The following is a 5,217-nucleotide window of genomic DNA, read 5'->3' on the forward strand; positions in this document are numbered from 1 at the left end:
AAAACATCACTTAAGGCTATTTATAGCCTTGACTAAACCCTAATAAAAGCTTGAAAAATACAAGAAAATTCGGCCAGCCTACACTCTACTAACTAGGATGGGCCATGGGCCCTTGGCCGAATCTTGGGTAACTAATCCTCATGAATGGCCACAAGTAAGATGACATCTCTAGCTTCGTTGAGGCCCTCAATGGCCTTTGTCTCTCCACTTGACTCTCGGGCCGCACGAACCAACGTTTGTAGTGTTTCATTTAACCTCTTCGATTGAGCTCGTGTCATAGGCTCCAATGGCACCTTCACGTGCTCCACGTGGATAGCGCTCTCAACCTCCGCATCAGAAGCTCCTTTCCTAGCCCAAGATGATCTCCAAGTTATTTGCTAGTTGTGGTATGAATTTGAGAGGATTTAGTGCAAGAAAGTGAGATGAGATGAAGAAATTTTTTGGTCTTCTTCTCCTTGGTGTTGCACGGCTGCTTGAGAGAGAGAAAGGAGAGTTGTTGGCTGATGGTTGAGACTTCCTTGAGAAGCTTAAGAGTTTGTGGCCACAATTACTCCAAAAATCAACTAGAAATAGTGCGCGTACGCGCCCGTTTCGTGCCCGTTTCTTCTCGAATTTGTTTCACTACTATTAATAGTCTAAAAATAAATGTCCAAAATCCCTCAATTAATCGCGCACGCGAAAACGCGTACTTCCGATTTGTGCGTGATAGAGTGAAATTTCTAAGAAATTCTCACAACGATAGTATTACTAACTAATACTTGAGTACTTATGTGAAGACTCACAAAATTTATCTATTTTAAACTCCTGTTACGAGCTTATGTAAATATTTAATTGCCTGTTTGCCCTGAATATTATTTTCTAACCTTTTTAGACCTAATTACATGGATCTATAGCTAGTTATATTTTTAAAGTGACTTGTTTCAAAATTTAATTTTTGGAAGCTAGTTAAGTGAGAATAGTGAATGCGCGTTTGGAGACAATAACTGATTTGAGGATACAATAAACTTGAAAAATTGGAGACTTGTACATTAGTCTTAAAATAGGTATTTTTTTGTTTAAGTGTTCAAGTGTTAGATAGTTACACTATCGTTATAAGAATTTCTTGAAAATTCCACTTTATCGCGTACAAATCGGAAGTACGCGTTTTTACGCGCGCGATTAATTGAGGGACTTTAGACCTTTGTTTTTAGACCATTAAGAGTGAATAATAATAGTATGAATGAAAGTGCATTAGAGGTTTAGTGCACTAGTGAAACAAAACCGAGAGGAATCGGGCGCGAAACGCGCGCTATTCCCGGTTGACTTTTGGGACAAATCTTGGCCACAAATTCTCAAGCTTCCTCAAGAAGCTACAACACTCTCTACACTCTCTTTTCTCTCTCTTGGTGGCCGGCCAAAACAGCAACGAAGGAGGAAGAAAAGCTTCACCATCTTCACTCCAAATCTTTGCACCAATCTTTCTCCATTTCATCTCAAAATCACACTACACTTTGCTAACCACTTGGAGACCACCTCAAGCTAGGAAAAGAGTTTCATCTCACGGTTTTCTTTTAGCTTCAAGAGGCCGAAATTTTCTGCTTTGTTCATCAAGGAAGGTAAACAACGATCAACTACTAAAATCTTAACTTATGGAAGTTGTTTAGCACTTATGAGTTCATAATTTCTTATGGGTAGCTTTATTTATGTTGGAAATTTGGTGTGTGGGCTCTATGAACTCCCACTTTGGCTTGATGGACTGATTTTGTGAGTTTTGATGTTAATAATGTTGGATTAGTGCTTAAATTAGTAGAAATGAGTGATATTATGGATGAAAGCTCAAACGAAGTGAAGGGGAAAATTTTTCCATTTCTGCCCCTATGAATGCCGTGACCTTTAGAGCAATTTTTTGAAGTTATATTGACTTGTTTATGATGTGTATATGTTGTATGGGTTGTGTGGAAGGTTTCCACAAAAAATTACATGATTTGGTTGGCCAAATGTGGTGATTTCGAAAGTTCATTCAAAACTGGAATTTTTCTATTGCACTGGCAGTGTTTTTCAAACAGCTATAACTTTTTACTCCAACGTCGAAATCGAGTGCCATTTGTGGCAATGGAAACTAGACATTCCAAGCTTTCCAATAGTATAAAATTCACATCCAGATTCCACCTGAGTAATCCAAACCAATCGTTTGAACGTGACTGTCCTGTTTCTCTAATTCACTGGAAGCTCTGTTTTGAGCAGCGAATTGATGCTCAAATGTGAACTAGTTGTGGACAGATTTTGAAAATGATTTCTTCTGAGAAATTGTAGATTTGTGAATCTAGTTTTCAACGCCATCAACAATGCTCAATTCCAAGTTGAATTTAGTGAGTTGTGGCCGAAGTTCGAAACTGATTTAGGGATTGAAAACCCTCTTATGGCTAGTTGATGCCTTAACCTTGATTGGGACTTGTTGTTTCAAAATTCTTGCTGTTAATCACCTACCAAACACATATTTGATGCTTATTAGACAATTTATATATAAATGAACCATATTTAAGATGTCTTTGCTGGCCAAACGGTTGCGAAAAGGAAAACTCAAGTACAAGGCAGATTTGCCTTAGAAATTTGGAAACTTTAGTGATTTGGTTAACCAACTTTTCATACATATGTTTCCATGAAATTTGACAGAGGAATAGCCCTTATATGGTATTATAATCATACCAAATTTGGTGCCATTCCGAGTCCATTTCGATGTTCAACCAAAGTCCCAACGTTCGTGAATTAAATCTGGAATTTGGCCTAACGGTCTCATTTTTCAGTAACTTTGAGCCGCCATATCTTGGTGCTCAAAACTCCAATTCTTATTCCACTTGTTTTGTTTTAAAATTTTATTATAACTCTAATTGATTTTCAAATTTAAGAGACTAGTTCTAATTCTGTGAATTTTGCCGAATTTCCAAAGTTTGCCATAAACCAACCCCGAAACTGCCTTGATAGCCCAAAATAGTAACTTTGAGCCAAATTTTGAATGTCTTCCAGTTTGAATCATGGAAAAGTGTCTTCTAGGAACTTTTAGTACTTTGGAAGATGTTTCAAACGGTACCAAGTTTTTCAATTTTAGACTTGTAAAGAGTGAGATACGATTTTTCAAAAATCTCGTATCAAAGCTGAAATTTTTGAAACTTAAGGAAATGGAGTTTTTCGAATTCTCCTTTTCCCTTCGATATCACATGATCGTTTTACACTTGAATTTAGAGATGAAAACCAGATTTCTCTTGTGCTTTAAAACCCCGCCTTTGAGCCTCGATTTACGAGTAAATAGGGCTCATTTTCATGAGATTTTCTTAGATTGTACTCTAGTACAATCTTCTTCGATAATTGGGGTTATGAGTGATAGATTGTTATTAATTGCTCAGGCACTCAAGAGAACCCTCAAGAGGATCTCATAGGAGACGCCTAACTTATCGCTTGTACTTGCTACTTGAATCACTCAGTGAGTGTCAAGAATGTGAAAACGTGTTAATTGATTTGATAATAAAATATTTTGAAAATGCTGAGTCGAGTGTGTACTTTATCACACTCGTTCTCATTTAAGTGAAGTGTACTTGAATTTCGTGACATGAAATACTTGAATTGCTTGAAGTGACTTGTTAAGTGAATTTAAGTGAAGTGTTTAAGTGATTAATTATGCTATGGCTGCATAAGTTGATGGGGGTGAATCTTCTCGACTCTTAAGTGTTAAGTAGGGGACGCCCAAATCTCACTGGCTAACCCTGGACTCGAGCCAGCATGGGCTTGGTCGGGCTCCTTGGTGAACCATGAGAAAATAAAAGCTTGACCTATGAAGAGGTCTTGCTTGGCATACTCGAGCAGTATCGCCTCAAACAAAAGACAGGCGGGTCTGATACAGGGGTATGTAAGGTGAAAGGGGACATGATATGTGAAGTTCTACGGACTAAACCTACCCGATTGACGGAGTGTCAACTCGTGGAGGTTCGTGATCGTGCAAGTGAAAAATAGCTCCTGAGAGCTCCTATATCCTTGAATTGTTTCTGTTTATTTTTCTCGCTCGAATCATTATTTATTGAAATATTATTGCTCTACTTGTTAAATTGGGATTGTTACTTGAACAACGTGTCTGCATGTGTGTTCTTGGCCTCACGAGCGTTTTGCTCACCCTGTAGTTTTGTTTTTCTTAACAGGAAAGGATCGGAAGTGAACCACGGAAAAACCCCTTTTGAATGTACTTTTGTATTAGGATTTTCAATGTACTTGGCTAGACTCTGGATTATTTCATATTTTGGGATTTGAGGTAACCTTTGTGAACTTGATGTAAGGATTGGATACTTGACCTTTTTGTGGAATCCGTGATGTAAGTTTGAATGTTATTTATGGGAGTGACCTCCCTTTCTTACTTACATCATCGTGATGGCTGGGATTTCATTAAACTTGAACGGGATTTGTCTTGAGTCCTGGCGAGAGTTGGGCAGGCATCCCGCGGATACCCTTTGATTCGCCTTAAGGAGAAGTGGATGCGTCACAGTTGGTATCAGAGCGCTAGGTTAGAGATCTATTTGGGAGTTATACTAGAAACCTTACCCTTAAGAGTTGAGATAGGATGACTCAGTCATACCTTAAGTGATACTTGGGCAAGTTAGTGACTGTGTTGGTCATGCATTAAGCGACATTTATGCGAGCTAGTGATTAAGTTTCTAACCTGAAAAGTGTGATTGTTTTGTAGGGATGAAAAATGGAAATGGGACTCTGGTAGCTAATGGGAATGGCCATGCTAATGGTCATGTAGAGCCTCCTAGGCCTATTTACTACCGAGCTCTTGGTAGAGGGGCTCACGTGCGTTACTCACCTACCAATTGGTATCCCCGATGTTCGTGTAGATTGACCTTCGCCTACCCGAACCATCTCGTGCTAGCTTTGGACGATGAGCATCGTCAGTTGGTGAATACCAACTTAGATTTACATGCGGAGGTGGACGAGCTGAGACAGATGGTTAGTGCTCAGGGCGAGAGGATCGCTGAGCTTGAGGAGGCACTGGAGGGTGAGGTGGCTGCGGCTGCAGTTACTCGTGAGGAGCTCCAGAGGACTAGGGCTTGACTCACTAGATTAGGAGAAGAGGTCTGTGATCGGGCTTCCAGGATCCTGGCTGATCCCACTGAGATGATAGAGGGGGTGTCGGATATTGTCCAGAGCCCGGTTCAGGGGGAGGACTAAGAGGAGGATCCGAAGGAGGATCCT

This window comes from Coffea eugenioides, unplaced genomic scaffold (genome assembly GCF_003713205.1).
Source record: "Coffea eugenioides isolate CCC68of unplaced genomic scaffold, Ceug_1.0 ScVebR1_94;HRSCAF=444, whole genome shotgun sequence".
NCBI classification, from domain to species: Eukaryota; Viridiplantae; Streptophyta; class Magnoliopsida; order Gentianales; family Rubiaceae; genus Coffea; species Coffea eugenioides.